The sequence below is a fragment of the Peromyscus maniculatus genome, chromosome 1 (genome assembly GCF_049852395.1).
Source record: "Peromyscus maniculatus bairdii isolate BWxNUB_F1_BW_parent chromosome 1, HU_Pman_BW_mat_3.1, whole genome shotgun sequence".
Classification (NCBI taxonomy): domain Eukaryota; kingdom Metazoa; phylum Chordata; class Mammalia; order Rodentia; family Cricetidae; genus Peromyscus; species Peromyscus maniculatus.
Window position 1 is genome coordinate 108,493,690 of NC_134852.1, and position 24,649 is coordinate 108,518,338.

At 39.7% G+C, this 24,649-nt stretch overlaps 1 protein-coding gene and 1 pseudogene across 6 annotated transcripts in view; one reads left to right on the top strand and one right to left on the bottom strand.

Moving 5' to 3' along the window:
- Window positions 1-24,649, top strand: part of Pak1 (p21 (RAC1) activated kinase 1) — a 114,884-nt gene that overhangs the window by 17,685 nt on the left and 72,550 nt on the right. The window contains exon 2 of one of the 6 annotated variants that reach the window (XM_076547524.1): window positions 9,002-9,137. The exons of 3 other annotated variants lie outside the window; for them this stretch is intronic. The gene's annotated coding sequence lies outside the window, so the exon portion shown is untranslated. Of the gene's footprint in view, window positions 1-9,001; window positions 9,138-15,949; window positions 16,092-24,649 lie in introns of those variants that run through there. 2 more of the 6 variants (XM_076547529.1, XM_076547519.1) reach the window with 2 other exon arrangements.
- On the bottom strand, window positions 21,334-21,562 carry LOC102928419 (UPF0729 protein C18orf32 homolog pseudogene; annotated as a pseudogene).

Consider the following 24,649-nt stretch of genomic DNA (forward strand, 5'->3'; position numbering starts at 1 on the left):
TTCCTTTCATGTAGGTTGGCTGATTACGAGGGAGGACATTATACTAAAGAGTTGATGCAAAGATATGGGCTAGGTATTATGGGAATATTATAATATGTATTGAATGTTATTTTTAATGTGGGGCTGTTTATCAGAGTCCTTACAAATTAGTAGAGGCAGTAACAGTATCAATTTTAGCAACTTTAAGCAACATGGATTCATTACAGGTTATGAGAGGAGGGCTAAAACCTCCTTGTGATGGCTAGGGATGCAGCTCAGTGATAGAGCATGTGCCTGGCATACTCAAGGCCCCGAGTTTAATTGTCAGCTCTGAAGAAAGAAGTCTGAAGAAAAGTGTCCAGGTTGAATTTATTTGAACCAGCTCTTCAGATTGCATTAAAGAACTGAGCTCCCAAGGATGGCAGTTTTTGCTGGAAGCTGTTGCTATGACAGCTGGATCTAGGATTGTGCTGTCTCTGCTGCAGTTTGTTCCCACAAAAGGATGTTCTGCATTCAATCTTACCCTTTATCTAATCTAGTTTGAAGTTGGGATCTAGTTTGAGAGTATCTACTTGGCAAAACCTAAATCATACTTATAAGAGAATGTAGATAATCTAATTTTATTTTCCCAACTATGTAGTACCTAGAAGGAGATTGAAATAGATTTGAGAAAACTAGTTTACAGATTGGTTATAGAGAGTATTCAGGTGCTAGTGCATTTTTCTAGTACCAAATCTGAAATTCTATTAGTACAAAATTTAAATTTTTTATAAATCATGTTGAAATTTATATCATCATGCTTATGTTACCTTTGTCCCTATGTTGGTGTAGTAAACTGGCTGATGGAGCTATTGGGAAGATGACTTGTTTTGTTCACTAATGGATGTGTGTGAGAGAGGAGGGGAGGAGGGGAGAGAGAGTGAGTATGTAGAGATGATGAATATTTGCAGTCTAGCCACTAATTGGGTCTGGTGCTGGGAATTGAACTGGGAACCTCTGTAAGAAGTGCTCTTAACTACTGAGCCATCTCTTCAGCCTCCTAAAGCTCCCCTCCCCATCTTCTAAAGAGTCAAAGTGTACCTGCCTATCTCTGAATTATAAATTTCCAGGGACACAGCACATGCTGATTGGTTAAACCTAATCACTATTGAGGAACTAACTCCTGCTACCCCTGCCTCTGGAGTGTTTTAATTATAAATGTGGTCCATCGTGCTTGGCAAATTACAAATTTTTGAACCACATCCCAGACCTAAGTAAAAAACTCTAAATGAGCCGGATGGTGGTGGCGCATGCCTTTAATCCCAGCACTTAGGAGGCAGAGATAGGTGAATCTCTTTGGGTTCGAGGCTAGCCTGGTTTATAAAGTGAGTTCCAGGACAGACAGGACTGTTACACAGAGAAACCTTGTCTTTAAAAAACAAAACAAAACAAAACAAAACCCCAAAAAACAAAAAACAAAAACAAAAAAAACCCTCTAAATGTGGGGCCTAATTTTTTTTTTTTTAATCAATTTTCCAAGTGATTCAGATTATATGCTTACTATTTTTGAGGGATGATAAAACATGAGGACCTTCACTTAAGAAGAAGGAAGACAGGTGTAGCTGCTAGGTAGTTTCAAAATTGTAATGTAGATAAGGGACCAATTCATGAGGGATCTTGAATGTGAACTTTATAAAGTTGTGAAATATAAAGTGGATAGTGAATATCTGAGGACTTGTTTGATGAAGGAGACAGAATATAATAGGGGTAAGGCTGAACTCAAGATTTTGGAGGCATGAGATCAGATTTTCATCCTGGCCTCTTTCTCTCATTCAGCTTTAAACTCTCTTTCTATAAACAGAATATGGCCATTAGGATGTTGGGAGAGGAAAAAAAGGCATGCAATTAAGTGGGTAATTTCCTGTAGTAATAGTAAAATGTAGTGCTGAGCACATCACTTTATACTGTAAGTAAAATTACTATTGTTATTTTCCTTTTAGAATGTAACTTTATGTGGAAAGGAAACCAAATAAACTGCTTCTTGTAAACTTATTGGTACTAATTAAAACTTAGATTTCCAGACTTTGGGGGCTAACTAATCAAACATTAATTTTATGGATGAAAAAACTAGGGCTAAGAGAAGAAAAACTATTGACTTACTGTTACATAAGAAGTTGGGCTTAAGACCACATTTTGGTACTTGTGCCTCCTTGTTGAGTACATTTCTACTAGACTCCTTCAAGGCATGGTATAAGAGGATATGTGAGCGAGAGCAGAAAGAGCACAGATTTGAAGATCTGTCTGCATGTAAGTCATAGTTCTGCCGCTTACTGATTTGTTTGAGGCAGTAGTATTACTTCTTTCCCAGTTTCCTCAATTGTAAAATGGGAGTATGCTGCTCCCTCTTGAAACTGCCCCACAAGGCTGTTACTGCATTACAGTGTGAAGTGGAGGTGGTCAGTTTGTTAATACATTTCAACTTGCTCCCCATTTACTGTCTGATTTTGAGAATGTCTCCTAATTTTTTTCGAACTTGGTTTTTCCTCCAAGTTCTCTTTGAACAATAGTACCTGTCTTATAAGATCATTTTTAGGACATGAGTAAATGTAGGGAAAAGCAATGTATTTTCTTCCTATTGCTGGGTTCATAGAGAAGCTTCCATAAAAAAAGGCAGATCAATACAAGAAAATCATATAGACTTTAGTACAAGTTTTAGGTGATATGAACCATTAGAAGGAAATGAAGATCCCTCAAAATAGGTACACTTGTATATTTTTTTTTTTGTTTTTTTTGTTTTGTTTTGTTTTGTTTTTTGAGACAGGGTTTCTCTTGTGTAGCTTTGCGTCTTTCCTGGAACTCACTTGGTAGCCCAGGCTGGCCTCAAACTCACAGAGATCCACCTGCCTCTGCCTCCCGAGTGCTGGGATTAAAGGCGTGCGCCACCACCGCCCGGCTACACTTGTATATTTTTATATTTAGGTTTGTTGAAGAGGTGAGTAAGGGCGAATTATTGGACAAAGTATATGATCTAATAGAAGTGAATTAGGGGAAACTTTGCAAAGATTATTTGTTTGGGTTCTTCTTTATATCCATGTGTCTTCAGAGATGAAGAGGTTCTTTCCTTTGGGAATTCTATGTGGGGATTACTTCTTGAATTAGGATCTTAGAAGAAGATAAAGAAAGGTTTGTCTGACCTTCTTGATTATGCTGTCTTCTCAAATGACAAAAATACCATATTTTGGGAGTAATATTTTATTAAATCTATAAAAAAGCATTTAAAATGATACCTGGCATGTGGTAGTATTGGAGAACGTCTTAGGAGACAGTTCTGTTTTCTCAGAATTACTCTTTTAAAATCTTAAAGTATTTGTTTTTCTATGGTTTTATATTGTTTATTTGTGTTATTTTTTGGGGGGTAGGAGTGCATGTGCATTGAATTCAGAGAGATAAGATGACTTGTGGAGCTGATTTTCAGCCTCTATCTTGTTTGAAAGAAGGCCCCTTGTTTTTACGGCTGTATTGCCATACACTGGGCTAGCTAGCCTCTAAGTTTCTGGATGATTCTCCTATTTTGCTGTAGGAGTGCTGGGGTTATAAATGCCTGCCTCAACATCCAGCTTTTACCAAACTCAGGCTGTCAGGTATGCATGCTGAGTGACTTTGTCTCCTGAGCTGTCTCCCTGACCTTTGATTAGTTTTTACAGTGCTGAGGATCAAAGCCAAGACCTTGTCCATGCTATTCAAGCATTTTATCACTGATAACCACTGCACTCCTATAATTTTGTTGAGCATAGTTCTGGAGTGGCAGTACAAGGAGTAAGGATGCGTTTGGCTGTTAGGTTTCTATTCTAAACTCTAGTGGCCTATAGTCAGGGCTCTTGTTCTGTGAGAAGGGCCATTAGATAATGTTTTCCTTTGGAGTAGGGTGGGTTGGGGTGGGAGAATTTGTAGCTCACATTGGCTTGAACTCACTATGTAGCTGAAGTTGGCTTTAAATTCACAATGACTCTACCTCCCAAATCCTGGGATTATGGTGTGAACAAATACACTCAACTGTAATGATAGGTTTTATGGTACATGGATTGAGAAAGAGGGAGCATTATTTTAGGAGCTGATAAACTTGGGAAGGAGAATAGAAAAGGGAAAAGTATTGCTTCTTTGTGTTATTTCTGTCTGTGGCTCACTGAAGAGCTCATGTCAGGACTTTAGTGGAGAAATCTTTGTGAATTGAAATGAAATCAAATGAAAAGCATTGTGACTGTAAATGTCTCAAAAGTTGGAACCAGGGCTGGAGAGATGGCTCAGAGGTTAAGAGTACCAACTGCTCTTCCAGAGGTCCTGAGTTCAATTCCCAGCACCCACATGGTGGCTCACAACCATCTGTAATGAGATCTGGTGCCCTCTTCTGTATCTGTGTACATAATAAATAAATAAATCTTTAAAAAAAAAAAAGTTGGAACCATATCTATGTCCTTTGTCAAATACCTGTCCCACAGTGGATATGCTGGTATATTTTTATTGTTTTTGTTTTTTTTTGGAAGTTATGTCTGAAGTAGAGAACATCTAGGACCTGAGGGTTTCATTAATCCTAGTGGGGCCCTAATCTCTCACCCTCCATGTTGCATAGATATTTGTGTTTAATCAGGCTTTCATAGTCTTCAACCTGAAGAAATACAGGGTTTGGGGTCTTGGGTTTTTGGCTTAATTCTGATGGCCATTTTCCATTGCTATCCTAGCTAGGCCATATAGCTCTTTACTTCATTCATAGTCACTGTATGTGACCTGCCAGGTTCCTCTTTCTGTTTGTTAACCCTAGGGAAGAGTTTGTGGTTCTAATGCGTGAGAGCTTCAGAACATGAAATCTCACTTTCAGGCAAACAACTTTTCCTTGGAGGGTCCTTGATGATGAGAAAACACAATGCTGAGATGCTGTTCTTCTCTTCTCCCTTCCCAAGATAGTCTCATGTAAGCCATCAGTTGAGTAAATATGTATGTACTACACATTATGGATCAGACTTTTGGGGGGTATGTATGTATGGTGGGGCATCAAACATGGAGTCTTATACTTATTAGTTAGATCTCCAGCCTTTGGAGTTGACATTCTCATGGGTGATTTAAATATATTATTCCCTCAATTACTTACAAATAACATTTTAAGTTAGATTGATCATATTCATGTCATATTGATTCAGTTTCACAAATGAGGAGTCTGGAATTTAAATAAAAGCAATTATTTACTTTAGTTTGTAAAGGGTAAATGCGGGATTTGAACCACTTCTTAGGACTAATTTAAAAAATTTTGTGTATATGCTTGTGTGAGTATATGCCATGTGTGTATGGGTGCCAGAGATGGCCAGAAGAGGGTATTGGATTCACCTGCACCTAGAGTTATAGGCAGTTATGAGCCATTCCACATGGCTGTTGGGAACTGAACTTGGATCATTTAGAAGACCAGCAAATGCTTTTCCAGTTCCTGAATCCATTTTGTTATGACTGCTTGCCTATGAATCTTACCAGAATGGGCACTTGTGAAGTCAGGAATTTTGTCTGGTTCAAATTTGTGTTTGCTCTTCTCAGGATAGAGGTTGATACATAGTATTTTTTATTGGATGATTAATACATTGACGAGTCAAAGACTTAAAAGAGTAGTGCATTTAGGATGAGAATATTGACAGTTGCCTAATTGTTCTAGGTTGATATTTAGTGCTGTGTAAACACCATGACCAAGAACTACTTGGCAGAAAATGGTTTATTTCATTTTACAGTTTACAGTCCATCACGAAGGGAAGTCAAGGCAGGAAACTGGAGGCAGGAGCTGAAGCAGAGGCCATCAAGGAATTCTTACTGGCTTGCTCTCCACAGCTTTCTCAGTTTGCTTCCTTCCTCTTTTTTCCTTTCCTTTCCTCTCCTTTTTTCCTTTTCTTTTTCTTTCCCCCTTCCCTTCTCCTTCGTTCCTTCCTTTGTTCCTTTGTTCCTTCGTTCCTTCCTTCGTTCCTTCCTTCGTTCCTTCCTTCGTTCCTTCCTTCGTTCCTTCGTTCCTTCCTTCCTTCCTTCCTTCCTTCCTTCCTTCCTTCCTTCCTTCCTTCCTTCCTTCCTTCCTTCCTTCCTTCCTTCCTTCCTTCCTCTCTTTGTTTTTGTTTTTGCTTTTGTTTTTCAATACAGGGTTTCTCTGTGTAGTCCTGGCTGTCTGAAAATTCAGAGATCTACCTGCCTTGCCTCTTCCTGAGTGTGGTATAAAGGCATTCACCACCACCACCTGGCTGAGCTTCCTTTCTTATAGTATCCAGGGCCACTTGTCCCAGGGATGGCACTGTTCACAGTGATCTGTCCCATCAATCATTAATCAAGAAAATATCCCACAGACTGGCCTACAGTCCAGGTTGATGGAGGCATTTTCTCAATTGAGGTCTCCTCTTTCCAGATAACTCTAGCTGTGTCAAGTTGACAAAAGCTGTTAAGTACACTAGTCCACACTATTTACCTGGGGAAGCGTAAGTCTTCACCATGAATTTTTGTTTATTTGGAGACAGGATCTCATATAGCTCAGGCTGGCCTCTATCTCACTGATTCTTCTGTCTCAATCTCTCTAGCGTTAGGATTACAGGCATGTACCACCAATTAGTTTATGGAATGTTGAGCTTTGTAATTCTAGGCAGTCACTGCCAACTGAGCTACATTCTTTGCTCCTTAGGGTGAACTGTCTGTCTATCATCTATCTCTATCATCTCTATCTCTATCTATCTATCTATCTATCTATCTATCTATCTATCTATCTATCTATCTATCTATCTATCTATCTATCTATCTACTATCTTCTGTATCGGTCTGCTTGTCTATCATCTATCTCTATGTATGTATGTATGTATGTAGCCTATCTAATCTATCTATCATCTATATCTGTCTGCCTGTCTATCCTCTATCTCTATGTATGTATGTATGTATGTATGTATGTATGTATGTATGTATGTAGCCTATCTAATCTATCTGTCTCTATCATCTATTAATATAAACTATGGTACCAGAAAGGAAAGCATTATTTACTCCAGAAAATCTACAATGATAACTAGCATAAACATCACAAACATACACTTTAAAGATCTTAGCTAGGGGCCAGGAAGACGGCTCAGTGGAATCATATCTAACTAAGCCTGATGACCTGAGTTCATTTCTGGATCCTGGATCTCATGTAAGAAGATAGGTACCATCTGTAATTCCAGCACTCCTGTTTCAAGATGGGAGGTAGAAACAGGAGGATCAACTGGAAGCTCATGGGCCAGCTAGCATGGAGTATACACTTTAGCAATAGAAAGAAGAGAAACCGTCTCAACTAGGTGGAAGAGAGAATTAATTCCTGAAAGTTGTTCTCTGATCTCTAATGCAGGCTGTGGCATATGTGTACACACACACACACACACACACACACACACACACACACTCTTAAATGATTAAGAAAAAAATTTTATCTGGGCAAAGTGATGCATACTTATAGTCCCACCTACTCAGGAGGCTGAGGCAAGAGGTTTGATGGACCTTAGGAGTTTCAAGCCAGTCTGGGCAATTTAGTAAGATCAGTCTCAAAGGAGAGGGTATAGCTTCAGGGTTGATCCCGTGGGTAGTCTGGCAAGTGCTTTATAGCCGCCACTACCACCATCACCACTTCTCACAGAAAAAGTTTCGTTAGGAAAAATAATACTTCTTTTATTGAATAATCTTCCAAAAATTCAAGATGAAAAAGAGCCTATCTGAACTGTGAAGTGTCCTATTGTTTCAGGTCCGTTCTTCTCTGCTCAGTGCCCTCTCTGGCTTCATTCTTCTTATGTATATAAATGATAACTGGATGTTCTCTTTGGCCTTGAGAACTCAGATAATTAGATAATGCTCTTGCTTACTTCCTCTGTTACCATGGTAACAGAGATGTTCTACAGATCCTTTGCCTCGCTTTTGCGCACTGTTTAGTTTGCTTTCAAGTTCATTGCCTGCTTTGTTTTTTTATTTACTCATTTTATTTATTTACTTTTTAACTGTTTCTGTGTACACTTGTGTTCCCTTTTGAGGTTGAGTTTTGTAAGGCCCCAGGAAGTGAAGCACCTTCCTCAAACCTGGTTGCACCAAAGCCCATCAAGTCAAGTCTTGTCCCCAAAGAGGAAGAGAAAGCCAAAGCTTCTTACCATAGAATAAGAGCTTCTCTTTTGAGCTCCCTGGGTTAATTTCTCCACTAACAGAAGGGACGTTTCCTCTTAAGTGACAGCATTTATTGTACTGTGTGTTTTTACTCCACTCTCTTGTAATCATTCTCATACCCTGTCTGCCCCTAAACATTTTCTTACAACCATCAATCCTTCTAAGGTTAGAGGTACTACTGTGTACCAGGAGCTCAATAATGAGGAAATACCATATGCTGAGAGCCTTATTGCTGGTAAGCTCCCAATAAATATTTTCATTTAATATTCACAATGGTCTCTGACATGAATGTTATATCCCTTTTACATATGATGTCACTGAAGCCCAGAAAGATAAAAGTGATTTACAACATCATAACGGATAAACTGAGTTTGCTGACTCCATGCTTGAACTGTAATTAGAACTTTCCTTGTGATTCCCAATCCAGCCTTCTTCCCATGGATACCACAAATACAGAAATTGAGTGTATAGTTTTATTTAATGCAGTGATAGACAGGAGTTCAAATGGGAGCAAGTTGGAATGGAGGGACACATAGGCACAGCACACACTTAATAGCCATATTAAGAAATTGCCCTGGAATATTTATAATGTCCTAATTGGAATTGTGGGCGATCCTATAATTTGGCATTTTGAAATGATTGTTTAGCTGATTAGCAGATATAACACTGCTAACCTTTGAGCATGTTCTGTTCTACAAAGATGAAAAGCTGCTTCTCACTACCAAGGGCAAGGTAGATGAGCTCAACTTTGACTTGAAATAGTATGTAATTCTGTTTTGCCCCTAAACCTTCTCTCTCTCTCTCTCTCTCTCTCTCTCTCTCTCTCTCTCTCTCTCTCTCTCTCTCTCTCTCTCTCTCTCAGTCAGGTGTCAATAACCTGCATTTTCAGTGCTGTAGAATCATCAGACAGTTGGAACACGGGGCTCTTATCCCAGCAGCTTGAGTTCTCACCAAAGAGTCCAGATGTTAAGCACCTTTGTGAAACTGGTTGTTAAAAGGTAGGCCTTGAGACACAGCTCTGCCCCCTTGTTTTGTGGCATGGGTTATTGATTCAGTCTGCAGTCTCTTAAGAGGACTAAGTAATGTTGTATAGAAAGGTAAGAAAAATAACATCTGGGCTCACTCTGTGAGTTTGAACAAATGCTTTCTACTTTCTAGGCCCTTTCCTTCTGTTTTCTAGGCCTTTTTCTTCATGTGTTTTAATGTAGTGATTCTAGGTTACGTATTCCCATTGTCTGTGCAGGGAGAGACTCTGCAGCTTAGAGACCTGATAATATTCTAGACTATAACTTCAATTGTTCTTGAGTCATAACTCCTCCATTTATTATCTGTACTCTAAATATTTGCTGACGTCCCTTACTGTCTGATGTTGTCATCATTGAGGTTTTTACCTTATGTATATTTTAAGCTGTCATTTTAGCATGACTTTGGGAGGAAGCATGGGTAAATACATTTCTAATCTGCAAACTTGAATTAGAAGCAAACTTCAAAAGAAGTTAAAGGAAAGATGAATTTGGATTTGTATCCAGAGTTGCAAAAGATTCACCATGAAAAGGAATGAGATGATAGTAAATGAAGCTGGTTTCCCTAAGGAAGGGATCTGAAAGAGAAGAGAACAATCGAGACAGAAGCCCAGTGCCTGTTATCATCTAGCTTTGGCAGTGGCATGCCATCACTTCGTTTTTATTGTAGTCACACAGGCCAACCTTTTCTGGGTGGGTGAAGAATTCCTTTTGACATTGAGACCCAGGCTATCTACAACATTTATGAAGGAGTGAGCCTTTATAAGCAAGTACCAATTCTGTTCCATTTTCTAGGCTTGGTAGATATGAAGAGAATTCCCATATGTCTTTAAGAGATGGTTTCTGGGGATGAAAGGAGCAGGGACTCCTTCAGAAGCCTCCTGGGTCTCATTTATCTACTAAGGATCTTTCTTAGTTAATAACACAGTTATGCCTCTTTCTACAAACAACAAACAGGACACTAGTGAGAGTTGGGAGTACCAAGGATTTCTTTGCTCTTTGGTACTGTCTGGTGAAATAATTTGTACGAGTATTTTAACCTTTTTTTGACTGTAGAGAAAATTAGCTGAGGGAACTGTACTTTTCTTCAGTAATTGGTATTTTTAAAAACTGGTTTCATTCATCATCTTCTGATCATCCTAAAGGAGAAGTGTGAGGAGATGGAGACTGACTGACCTTGAAGTCAGTGTGGGTTTGCATTGCAGTTTGGCATTGATTCACAGTGTGAGTCTAAGTCACATTCTCTCTCTGACTTCAGGACATTAAGCTAGAGCGCCAGGGCTTTGCAGTAGACTCTCACAGGTTACTGGGTAAATTTGGGAAGTGGGAAGAAGCTGGGGAAGTGGACTTACCCATCTCCATTTCTGACACAGTAGTTCTACTTTTGCTTGTTTAAATGTTGAGGTTATTGTAAGATCTGATTAGAAAGAAAGTTTGAGGCTTTAAAAAAAAGCTTGGAAATGGATTGCTGTAGTGACTAACAGTCTTCAAGTTCTCAGGAGAAAGGGATTGGTTTTTTGATGCCATGGGCAAAGAGCCTAAAGGATGTCCGGGTACCCTCTTTTCTGTATTTTTGAAGATACAGTAATAGAACAATGCACCTAGATGACTCCTAAGAAACCTAAACTTTTAAAAAATGTATTTTAAACAGTGTTTGTTGATACAGGCATTAGTTGCCAATGGATGTATCTCCTGCCCCTAAAGTGATACAGCTTCTTCAGGGAATCTAGGTCTTGAGGGATAAAGACCTTCTTGGAAAGACAGAGGACATGGAACAGGCCTTCCAGGTGGAGTAGGGGAGGGGAGGGCAAAAGAGGGAGGAATTCAGTTGACACTTGCTTTTAACTGTTTAGATCTCTTTTTTCTTTTCTTTTTTTGGGGGGTGGAGGTTTGAGACAGGCTTTCTCTGTAGCACCCTGGCTGTCCTGAAACTAGCTCTATAGACCAGGCTGTTCTTGAACTCAGAGATACACCTAGCTCTGCTGGGATTAATGGGATTAAAGGTGTGTACCACCACTGCCCCCAGCTGAGATCTCTTATTTTTTATGGCTCTGGTGCTTACTGTTATTTCCTTTACTATAGAAAACAGCTGAGTAAAACTAAGATGTTATCCCTTCCCCCTTCTGTTTTCTTACTTTCCAGGTAAACATTCTGTCTGGAATAATGTTATGCCAGCATCATGAGAACCCCCACCCCAGACCATCAGGAGTCTGAGTTCTTATGCAAAAGCAAAGAGCCTTTATTGCAAGCTTGCACTTGGGCTCTCCATCTGTTCTAACAGAGCGGTTGGATCAGGTAGAGCCTTGAGATTAGTGGAGGTAGGGTTTTTAAGGAGTAAAGGTTGGGGGTATAGGGGGATTCTGGATTCAGATGGGGGTTGAACTCCTGATTGGCCAGGAGTGGGGCAACAGAATTCTTGTCAAACAGGGATTGGTACTGGCGTTGTTGGGAGGAAATTGGCAACCTATATACAAGTGATACAAGCTATCCTTTATGTCCTAGAGCATTTAGTACTTGTTTGTCTCAATTCTGATTGGTCCTCTGCAGGGTAGAGTTTGTAGCTTTTCCTGGTTATTGTAATGGTGAGGCCTAATCCCAGTATTGTTAGTCTGTAGTCTGTCATGGCTGCACTAATGTGAAGTTAGGCCTCTTCATTAGAAGCCTAGAAAATACTAGTTTGGTGGAAGGAGGATTGGACTTAGAATCAGTAGAGCTAGGAGAAATTCCATGTCTTCTGTTTATCTGTGTAACTTGGAGAAGTTTGTTGAGTTTGTAACCTGGGAATTGCTGTGAAGATTAAAGGTGGAAATGAGGTACTGCACTGCACTTCTTCCCACACTAAGTGCTTACTGGGTGTAAAATATTTGCTATTTTCATTCATATATCGTTGAGACTTTTGGATACATGCTAATTAAAAATTTAAAGATAGTTTATGCTGGAGTAGCAAAATTAGTACTTGATAAAATTTAGTCTTGTCAGATACATTCATTTACAGTTTGAATTGGCAGTTTGTTTTTGAAATTGTTCAGGCTCTGAGTGAATGGCTCAAGGTCTTCTAGTAGAGGCGCAGGCAGCTCAGCTGATAATCCCTCCTTCTCCAGTGACTGGGGTAGATAGAGCAGTGTGGGTGTCGGGAGCTAGTAAATATCCACACTAGGTTCCTGACTTCTGTTTTGAGGGTTAGTCATCTGTGGATCCTAGAGGCCAGTGGCTGCCTACTGTATATACTCCTACTCTGTTTAGATGTTTTCTCTGGTGTGGCTCTAGGTACTTACCTGCAGATATACCTGGCTCTTTTCCTTGACAGTTTAACCCTCTTTTCCTATAATTTAAGAAAAAGAGCCCTGAAAAGAGAAGACAAGTATAACCATGATGCCCTGGGAGTACAAAAGAGAGAGGAATGCAAAGGATCAGAAAACTCTTTAGGTCTTTCCCTATCTCCAGCATAGTCTATTAAAGGCTAGTCCTTCAATTATTGTGTGGAGAATTTTGAAACTCCCAATTAGGCATTTGGCACAGCCTTTACCGTATGTTGGGATTGCTTTTTGTAGGATACTTACCACATTGTTCCCAGCATCTGTTTACATTCTCCACAGAGAACTGTACTGTGATTGGTGGTCATTTTCATGGCTGGGAATTTTGTCTCTGTCCTGAATATGAAAGTTCATACCACCATGGCTTCTGATCACTGGCTTCTCACATGAGAACACAGGCTCAGACAGATGAACTGATGCTTGTGAAGCAGGCCATTGCTTGAGACTTTTCCATTCTGCCTCCAGCTGAAAGTATCATGCAATGTAGAGATCAAGAAGTTTAGTTCTAGAACCTCAGATCATCCTTGTCTTGGCACAGATTGTTTTACCTAAATTTATTTTTTCATGTTTTCCCCCCTCAACTTAATAATAAAGACACTCACTGATTATGTAGTTTTACTACTGTTTTGTAGATGAATAACTCAAGGCCATACAGAAATTCTCTCATATAACGGCTAGAATTCTGGTTGACAGTAGCAATTCTTGGATTTCTTTCCTTGGACAGTTCTTGTAGAGAAACTGTCTTTCAGCACCATGTGGCCTGTGTGCCTTGAGACTTCTATTAGGAATGAACAACAAGTTCTATTAAAACACAACAGGGCTGGGGATATAGCTCAGAGCACTTGTTTAGCATGTGTAAGTTCCTGAGTTCAATTCCCAGTACTGCAAAACAGCAGAATAAAGCAAAACAAAACAGCACCACCAAAACAGAACACCATCTAAGGTAGATTTCATCCTAAAAGTGTCAAGCTGTTTTTCAACTTTAGGAGAGAAGGTTAAGAATTTCACCCACAAGCATTTATGGATCACAATAGAGTTTCTAAACTGCTTTAGACATAAACAAAATACTGTATTTTAACTTCTGCAAAAACATGGGCACTTCCCAGTCATGTCAGGGAACTTTGCTTTTCCCCGTCACTTCACTTCTTTCCCCCTTTGTCCCCTTATCCACCCGCCCCCCCCCCCAGGGTTTCTCTATGTGGCCTATAGACCAGGCTCGCCTCAAACTCACAGAGATCTGCCTGCTTCTGCCTCCGATGTGCTGGGATTAAAGGTGTGTGCCACTACTGTCCGGCTTACTTTTTTATCTCTCATGGAAGTGTGCCTCATTATAGAAATTACTACATGCATTGGCACTGTGCTGTACTGAAAGAATTTTGACATTTGATCTGAGCAGCAGACCTGGCTTGGATCTTGGATTGGAACAGAATACTAGACATACAGTTCTTGAAATTCTAACTCCTATTGTAATTAGTTTTATTGTTGTTCATGCCTTTTCATCTTTTTTGATCTGTGAGTTTCTCAAGGTTAGTGTTGTTTCAAACTATTAAATATAACTGTTAAATTGTAGATTTAAAGTGCTAGGTTGGTTTTAAGAACCCATCAGGTATGTATGTATACATATACATATACATATACATATACATATACATATACATATACATATACATGTATGGCTCTGCAGGTAAAGTTGCTTGCTGCCAAGCCTAGTGACTTGAGTTGTCCTCTGACCTCTGCATGTAGGCTGTATTTCCCTTCCCCCGCTGTATTGAGATCCTATCATCTTTTATATTTTTGGTTGTGAGCCTAGCCTTTAACGGCTGAGCCATCTCTCCAGCCCTAGAGATCCTATCATCTTTATAAAGACTAAAACTTCCCACATTAAGTTTATCCTAATAACCCAGGAGAAAGTGCTTTTTCCTTTTTCTTTAAGATGTTAGAGATTCTCATTAAAAGTGGGAAGAGCTGAGGCTAAGTAGCTCTCATAACTCTGTAACCTTGATCACATGGCAGACCTAAGTGAATCAATGCATAAGTAAGGTTAAGATTTTTGGTAACATTAAATTTTAAGGATTTGGGAGATGATCAGAAACAAGTATATAAGAATTATATGTTAGATAGCCATATATGAGGAAATATTAGAATGAAACTTCAAATAAGCCTATGTAAGGCCAGATTGTTGCTTAAAACTATGCATTAAAAATTTTCCAGTGGAAATCAAGAGTGGTGGCACACACCTTTAATCTCAGCACCTGGGAAGAACAGGCAAACATTTCTGAATTTGAGGCCAGTCTGGTCTATATAGTGAGTTCCAGGACAGCCAGGGCTATACAGAGAGACCCTGTCTCCAGAAACAACAGCAACAAAAAGTTCCCAGAGAAACCAAAAGATTTTATTATAAATAAATGAAAAACACTCCACTAGGTATACCTATGGTCCCAAGCACTCAAGAGGCTGAGACAGGAGGATTTTGGTGAGTTTGAGGTCAGCCTGAGCTTCATAGTAAACTCTAGACCATCCTGGATACATAGTGAGATATGTCTCAGAAAAAATAAAACACCCCCTTCAATAGTTCAGGAAAGTAGTTGAAAGATGTATTAGTGGACGTTCTGTCTCAAATCTTTATTATAAGGCTTTGACTCTTGCAATTATGGTGGATGCTATTTTCAATCTAGAAACGTATGAAAAGCCGACATTTATGTCTGAGTCTGAAGGCCTGTGAATTAAGGCAGCTGATGTAAATCCTTTTCTGAGACCTAGAAGAAGAGACGACACATCTTTCAGGCTGGCAGGCAGGAAACAAAAGGGGTGAGTTCCCCTTCATTCACCTTTTGTTCCCTGCAGGCCCTGAAAGGATTGGACAGTGCCAATCCACCGTGCAGAGGGCACTGTGCTGAGCCCAGTGATTCAGATGTTAATGTCATCTTGAAACACCCACATACACACCAGTAATATAATGTTTAATCTGGGCAGCCTGTGGCCAGTCAGGTTGGCACATGAAATTAATTACCACAGCAGCCTACCTTTCTGGTGCCTAAAAAGTATAGGAATACATTTCACCTGCAACTTACTGTATGCGTGACCTAAGGCAAGTTAACTACCTCCCTAACCCTCACTGGCTTCATCTCTGAAATTCGGGTAAATATACCTCAGAAACTGCTGTGAATATTGAGTTGAGTAAGCTGTGACCGTGGCTGGCACATAATGAGCACTTGCTTAATAGCCCCCCCCCCCCCCCTGTAGTGAGGCATTTGTTCTTGAAATACTGGTATGAACTAGATGTGAGAAATACCTGTTTATGTTGGTTGATTACTCTCTAAAGCCCATTCTCCATATTTTCTCTAAAGCCCATTCTCCATATTTTCTCTCCCTAAGATACCCACAGTCTTTTTTTTTTTTTTCTCTTCAAAGCCACTTCCTGGGGAGAAAGTCCAAAGTAAGCTGTTACAACTTGCCTTTGGCCCCTCCCTGAGCCCAGTTCATTCCTGTAAGCTGGGAAAAGGAAATGAGTTCACATTGTCCAACCCAAGCTAAACTTTTCAAGCAAAATATCTGCCTAACCTTGAGAAGGAATAGCAGTCGGTGTAGCTCCGCATGAAATCGACCCCTGGGCAAGGTAAGTAGGGAAGCTTTTCTGGTCCACAGCCCAGACTGCAGCTCAAGGGCAACACCGAATATGAGGAAAAGAGGCCACTAGTGCCTGCCCTTTGATGATGGAACTAGATCTTGATTTTAAACCTGTGCAGTGGTGGAGACAGGAGGAGGGGGAAGAGAAGAGAGAATATTCGCAAGGTATCTGAGACACATCTTGGTGTTAGCTCCTGGAAAAAGCAAAAGCCTGGCACAGGAGAAAAGAATAGCTGTTTTCCCACTGGTCTCTGTTCTTTTGTAAATTTCATGCCCATTCTGAGTTTTGGTAAAGGCAGCTCTAAAATGTTTATGCCCATTTAATAAGGTCTAGAAGAAAGATTCATGTGTTAAAACAGTTCACAGATGTTCAGCAGATAGAACTTCTGTTTGACTTATTTTATATATAGACCTTGAACTCATGATTCGTCTGTCTTCTGAGTGCTGGGTTTTACAGTTGTGTTTAACTATATTCATTTCTCAGCCTCAGGATTTGTTATTTCAGCTAATAGAATTCTCTGTTGGGTGAATGTGGCACAGTCTTACTAATATAAAAATCGTGTGCGTGTATGTATGTTTCTGTGTGTGTGTGTATGTGGTAGATTCTGTGTGTGCATAGGTGTCCTTATTGTGTGTGTGTACGTGGAGGCCCGTGGTCAACTTCGGCTATCTTCCTCCATTGCTCTCCCTTCTTTTTATTAAAAAACCAAAACCCCAAAACAGACAAACAAAAACTTACGGTGTTTTATTTGCTTGCCTGTATGTTTACCAGGTGTGTGTGTCTTTGTTGGAACCCCTGGATTGGGGTTATGGATGGTTGTGCTGGGAATATGTGTGTGCTGGGAATTGAACCTGGAACCTCCGCAAGAGCCACAAGTACTCATAGTGGCTGAACTATCTCTCCAGCCTCACCCATCTTATTTTTTGAGACAAGGCCTTTCACTGAACCTAGAACCAGTAAAGCATAGGGGTTTCTCTGTCTATGTTTACCCAGTTCTGGGGTTACAGGTTTGTGCCACTATGTCTGGCCCTTGCCTCGGTGTTGGGGATCTGAACTTAGGTCCTTGTACTGGTGTGGAAAGCTCTTTTCACAGTGAGCCATCACCCCAGTTCTGTTATAAGATGTTTAGCAGTGCCCTTGTCATCTGTCTACTAGAAGCTAATACACTCCTTACCCCACAAAGTCACCCTAATCGGAAATGTCTAGATAACGCTAAATGTCATTGTGGGGGAAAAATCAACTGTAACTGAGACTCAGTACTCTTTGTATATAAGTTATGAGGATAGCTAGAAGATAAGCTAATATTGATATGATCTCCTATAATATTCTATATAATATAAAATGTGCCATAGACAGCCACTGTTCTAAGCCTAAAGTATAATAGCTTGTTTTAATAACTTTGAGTTAAGTACTGTTATCGCAGTTTTATAGATCAGAAAATGGAGGGAAAGAAAGGTTAAATGAATTAATAGGTGCTAATGTTGTTACAAGTGTATGTTGTTAGGGACTTCTCTAAGTCCCTTACCTGTATATTATTTGATTTAACCCTTACACTGTTTAACTACTGTGAGGTAGTTCTGATATTGTTATGGGTTTATAGATTTTGTTGGATATCTGTTGCTAAGAATTGATAACACACTGGGGTAAAGGCTTGATTTCTTTCTTTTTAAGGCTTTAGTCTTGTTTACCTAATAAAACATTTTACTTTTCAGAATACTTTTCTCCATTTTTTTTAAAAAAACTCCAAACAGTACTGGGAAGTATCAGTATTATCTCCATTTTGTGGTTTAAGAAAGTGAGAAAAAAGTGGGAGATTATGGCATATGCCTTTAATTCCAGCACTCTGGATTAAAGTGCTGATCTCTGAGTTCGAGGCCAGCCTGGTTTACAGATTGAGTTCCAGGAAAGTCAGGGTTCCACAGAGAAACCTTGTCTCAGAAAAACAAAACAAAGCAGAAACAGAAAAGAGGGCTGTGTAGGTACATGGCAACTGCTGGAGCTGTCTTGTCTGTCTTGTCTATTAAGGATCGGCCATAATGCCTTCAGCTGAACTGGGTAGTAAGGTGTCAAAGAAATACCGAGCCCCTGTGTGTGTGAGAAGGTGAGCTGAGAGAAGCTACTTCTGGTTTGTAATCTGGGATTTGTTGGTAAAATTTCTACATCTTACCGATTTGCATTGGCTGTGGAACACAGGTTGCAATTATATTATAATTGGAGTGTTTATTTTATTTTTTAAAATATCCAGCTTGAGTATTCTGTCTTGTAAAGTCCATGAGCATAGAGATGGTTTTGTTAAACATAGACTTGCATACAGTAGTTGTCTTATTTGTGAAAATACTGAATTGTCAGTAAGCACATGGGAAGGAAAGTGATTGACAGGTTGATTTAGTCAAGATTTTGATAGTAGTTTAGGACAAGTTCTGATTTTTTTTCTGTCCTCAGGCCCTGAATTCTTTATAAACCGCATGCTGCTTGTTTTTTGTATACTTGTCATGACTAGGGCTAAATGATTTCGTGCTGTTGGCTTATTAAGTTCCTTAGTTTTCTTCCTTTAACAAAAGTGCTAAACAGCTGTTCTTTTTCTCTTTTCCATTTTTGTTTGCTCATAAATAATGTCCTTTTATATAGTCTGTGACCACTGAATAAATGTCTCTGAAGGACCAGGGTGGCTGTGCTGTCTCTGCCAACCCAGAACTGGAAGTCATGTTACAGCTACTATTCTTGACAACTGCTTCCTATTTCAGTGATGACATGGTGGTCAAAGCTTGCCAGCTAAAATAGAAAGTTAGTTTATAGGGAAGAAGGCTTTAAAAAAAAAAGATAGACGTGTACCCTTGGCTGGTCTAGAACTTGCCATGTTGACCAGGCTAGCCTCTAACTCACAAAGACCTGCCTGCCTCCATCCTCTAAATGCTGGGATTAAAGACACTCACCACCACGCCTGGGTAACCTTTTTTGTTGGCAAAGGGGAATGTGGTTAGGGCTGAGTACCTCTATATATACACTTAAAGCTTTCTTACCCTTCAGAGTAAATTTGGAGAGCTGCCCGTTTTCTCTAGCTTATGGAGAAAAATCACAAAGCTACTTAAGTAAAATAAGGAAAATGTTTTTGTCTGTTAGTTTCAGTGGTTTTGGTTATTGATACTAGTGGCAAGGAGTGCCTATCAAGAAAAATAAGTGTCTCAGATAATTTAACTGTATGTAAAGTATTTTCATGTTTGTTTTTTTGTTTGACCCAATCATCTAGCTATTTTGTAAAGGTATGAGTTCCTATTATATCCATATTTTACAGATAAAGAAGCTGACGTCCAATGAGAAGTCATGATTGTATAGGCAGTAAGTGGTAGAGTCAGGGTTTTTAACGGAGGCCTACCTCTTAAGTCCAGTAGGTGTTTTGCTTCTTTACCACAGCTTTGTCAGTGTTATGTTAAATAGCTTTATTTTATTTTTGTTTATTTTTTGAGATAGGGTCTCCTAGAGTCCAGGGTGGCCTCAACTCTCTAGACCAGAATGACTTTGAGTTTCTGATCCTCTTGCCTCTACTTTGCAAGTGCTGGGATTTTAAGAATATGTCATCAAGTATGGTTTTGTGCAGTTCTGAGGATGGAACCCAGGATTTCATTCATGTATGTAGCATGAATTGTTAGAAGGTCTTGTTAATAAAAACAAACCCAAGCTAGGTATTGGGGTCAACGTTGGAAGATCAGAGAGACAGAATAGGCCACAGCTACCTCACCTTGCCAGTTCCTCAGCTGATCCTGTTTCCTCAGACTGGAAGCCTTTGAGTCCTCATCCAAATGGATCTCTGCTGAACTGCTGCTAAAAGCCTAAAAGCTTAACCAGCTCTAGTTCCTTTTCCTCACGCCTTAAATACCTTTCTGCTTCTGGCCATCACTTCCTGGGATTAAAGGCTCTTGTTACCACGCCTCGCTATTTCCAGTGTGGCTTTGAACTCACAGAGATCCAGAAGAATCTCTGCCTCTGGAATGCTAGGATTAAAGGCATTTGTGACACCATTTTCTGGCCTCTATATCTAGTGGCTGTTCTGTTCTCTGACCCCAGATAAGTTTATTAGGGTACACAATATTTTGGGGAACACAATATCACCACACATGTATGCTAGGCAAGTAAGTACTCTACCAACTGAGCCATATCCCCAACCTCTAACAGCTTTATTAAATAGAATTCACATACCATAAAATTCATATAAAGCATATACAATTCAGTGTTATTTTAGTTTATTCAGAGTTGTTAGTACAACCAGTACTACAACCTAGTTTTAGAATATTTGGCCATCTTATGAGAAACCCATTAGCATTCACTCTCAGTCTCTTTTATTTTTGTAGATTTAATTTACTTTTGACATTGCCTGTAAGTGAAGTCATACAATATGTAATCTTTGTTTGTGTTACAGGTGTACATATGTAGGTGCATGCATGGAGGCCAAATGAGGATGTCAGATACCCTTTTTTGCTCTGCTATATTCCTATGGGACAAGGACTGTAGTAGGGCCTTTTTTGTCCCACCAGCCGGCTCCCAAATAACCACATGGAGACTTCTTATTGTTTATGAAAGCTCAGACCATAGCTTAGACTTGTTACTAACTAGCTCTTACAACTTAACCCATATCTTTTTTTTAACAAGTTAAACTGAATGTTTAATGCATTTGTAGGAATAGAAGTACAGCAGAATTAGAATTTATTTGATTGACATTGATGTTGATGTTACATTTTTCAGAGAAGCTTCCCCTAGTTCCTTCTTTTCCAGTTAACTTGGAGCAATAACTATTCCTAAGGACCAGCTCTCCACTATGCTGGACAGTAATTACATCTTTCACACTTCATTCCATCGACTGTACCGTTTTATAGTAAGACTCATCCCACTTAAGTCACAAGAGCCCACAGGAAATGAAAACAGAAGTCAGAATCATGCGAATCGATGCAAAGGCCCAAGGACTTCAGGTTCTAGGTGTCTGCTCACATAAATCTTCTATTTATTCATATTAGTAAAATGGAATAACAGAAATGAAAGCTACCTTAATGAAACAGAAACTCAGGGTGAGGTCATTAAATATAACTACTTACACTTTAAATATAAAGACCATGTCTAGATAAGCTAGCTAAACTGCTTATCTAGAATCCTGGTCTCAGAGAAAAAAGGCAAGAGACAAAGAAGGTGCTTCATATTATTGGGTCCATTTGAAACAGACAGGGGCTTTCAGAAAACCACCCTAGTCTTTATTTTTATCAGAGACCTCTGTTGGTCCTTTTGTGGGTAATCCAATGGTATCTGCACCCTTGCAGTCTACTTTGCCTGTATTTTTAGCATTGGATTCATGTATAGCTTTTTAGGACATATACTGCTGACAACAGGGGAAACCAGAGGGTATATGTATGACTCCAGGAATTTTTTGAAGATCCAGAGCAGAACTGGAATGACAATACAATAATGCACATCATCGTCCCAGGCTTGAGTTCCTAAATGTATGGTTCCAAAGATGAGAACCAAACCACTGCCACTGAAGGGAGGAAGGAAGACACCGAGGTCGATGGACGAAGACTGGTGCCCAGATGTGTGGCAAGGGCAGGCTACTGGCGCACCACACAGCAGTGCTGGACACAGCCACCGGACAGTGTCGCTGACAGAGACCCGACTCCACCAAAAGCTTACGCTAACCCATATCTTTACTCTAAAGGTTCAGTTCCCTTTACTCTCTACTGCCCTGCTGCTTCCTCTTCATCTGCTGGTGACTCCTGGCGTCTTTGCCCTTCTTCCCAGTGTCCTAGGCCTCCAAAATCCTGCCTAGCTATTGGCTCTTCAGCTTTTTATTAAACCAATCTGAGTGGCAAATCTTCACAGTGTACAAAAAGACTATTCCACAACAAAGGACTCTTACTAAACCTGAGGCTACCCGGTTTTTGTTTTTGTTTCTGGCTAGGCTACTGGCCAGAAAGCCCCAGCAATCTTTCTTCCTTTCTCCCTTTATCACTGGAGTTATAGGTACATGTAACTACACCTGCCTCCTTATGTGGGAACTGGGGATTTGAATATTTCAGATCTTCACTGTATTCTTCATATTTTAAACATTATTTTTTTGGACACTTCACAATAGTGATTTATCCTCATTTGATAGACTAAAATGTCCAGATCAGAGAAACACATAACCAGCTCAAAGGACAGAGTCAAGAATCAAAACTGGATTCAACTTCAAAGTCTGTGTTTTTTCTATTTTATTTTATTTCCTTTTGGTAAAGAGATCTTTCCTCTGGTGCGCTCTCCCTTTGAAAAAAGGTCTTGACATTGTGGGTAATATGGGTCCTTTTTAAGGAAGAATAAAATTTGCTCTTGTTGACAGTTCTAGGTTGTCTCCACAGCCGAAACATTTCCGAACACTGGAGGAGACGGTAGGTCTCAGACTAATTTAGTCACTCATTGTTTGGACACTCAAAGGACTGGACTGAAATGAGAACAAGGATCTTTAGAATGACAGAGCTATGTCCCAGTGTAGAAGGGAAATTTAGGGTCATCAGGCTTTGTACCTAATTAGGTGAATCTTTTTTCTACTGAAGTAGGAGAATCTCTTGCTAAGTTCTTCCTCACCAAATGCCAAAAGAAACTAGTATCTTGTAAACCTCACCAAAAAACTAGTTTAGAAGATTCTTTGACTCTGTTGAAGCTGTATCACCTTCTCTTTTCTTTTGTATAACCCTGATGTTTATCAGTACCAGATGTATAAGCTTATCGTCTTTACAAAAGGATTTTTCTTGGTATCCCATAAGCTCTATATAGCATAAAGGGAATAAGCAGTGATTCTCAACCTTCCTAATGCTTTGACTCTTTAATATAGCTCCTCATGTTTGTGGTGACCCCAACCATAAAATTATTTTTGTTGCTACTTCATAACTGTAATTTTGCTACTGTTATGAATTGTAATGTAAATATCTGTGTTTTCTGATGGGCTTAGGCAACCTCTGTGAAAGAGTCGTTTGACCCCCAAAGGGATTGCAGCCCACAGGTTTAGAACCATTGGAATAAGGAGCTTAGAGTCTAGCCTCAGTCTTACTCTTAACATTATTATGTGGCTGTGTGATCCTAGAGTAATGGCTCATTCACTATCCCACAGCAACTACTGTGCTTCAGATCCTCATCACTTTTATTTTTCATCAAACTTTTCTTTGAAATTATCACAGACTATTTTGTCTGGCTAATCTGAACCTTAGTACCACAAGGAGGATATTCTGAGGGGAAGGAGATACTTGATAAAACCTTTCTGCTTTTCATAGTCAGAATTAATGTCCTGTTTCACATGTGTGCTGAAGCACTTTCTACATTCTTCATGTTTTTGTGATTAATTCTGCACATCTGTGTTGCCTCTGACTACTTGGCTGTTCCTTCAGTGTGCTCAATACAGGCACTGCATCCAGCAGATGCTTTCATTTGAAAACCATTCTTATCCCTCACCAAGCTATGAGAGGCTCTAAGTACAGGAACAGGTTTAGACCCTGGGCACCACAGGGTCTAAATGTCTATCTTGTGCCAGAGATCCTTCTGAGATTACATGTTCACACTCTTCTCTGCCTTTGTAAATTCTAAATGCATCCTTTACACCACCCCCCCTCCCACACTATCATCCTAAAGAAGAGAATTCCTGGCCACAAGCATATGGGTATTTTAAGCTGCAAAACCAGGTATGTCACTCTATCAAAAAGTCTGTCCCAGTTTGCCTGAAGGTGCGCATTATGTCACCATGTGACACCTGAAAGCATGTCTACCATCCAGTCTGTCTGCAGAGGCATTAAGGCAAAGGAGGGCTTCAGACTTTCCCAGTGACTTAGTGGCATTGTTCTGGTTTGTGTGGGACCTGTATGGAGAAAGGAAACAATCTAGGCTGAGTTTCTTGCAGGCTGGTGGAGTTGTCTGGGAAAAAAGATAGAGAGAACTGCGTTTTTTAGGGTTTATTGGTTTACTCACTTGTTGAAACCATAGCAGCATGTTGAACCTCTCTGATTTGTGAATCCATTCCTTTAGGCCTTTATCTTTTCCATCCCAAGTTGGAACCTTTTGGATCTGTCTATTAGTTGATGTTTTGTGATAATAGCAGTGATTAGTAAAGAATGGATTGTGCTCTCTGAGCTCAAGTCCAGCCTGGTCTACAAAGTGAGTTCCTTGTTTAGTCAGCAAGGACTAAACAGAGAAAACCTGTCTTGAAAAACAAAACAAACAACAACAACAACAACAACAAAAAGGATTATTCACATTTGTATTACCACTTGTTTTTTTTTTTTTTTTTTTTTTTTTTTTTTTTGCGGGGGACAGGGTCTCACTCCTGGCTGGTCTGGAACTTACTGTGTAAACAAAACTGGCTTTAAACTCACAGAGATCCACCTGCCTCTTCCTCCCAAGTGCTGAGATTAAAGGCATACATCATGATGCCTGGCCTCTCAGTCAAGTTTTTATTATTATTATTGTTATTATTATTACTAAATAATTTTTAAAATTGAGATTAGGAAATTTCTGTCTCCACAGGAATGGAGTCAAGATGTTTA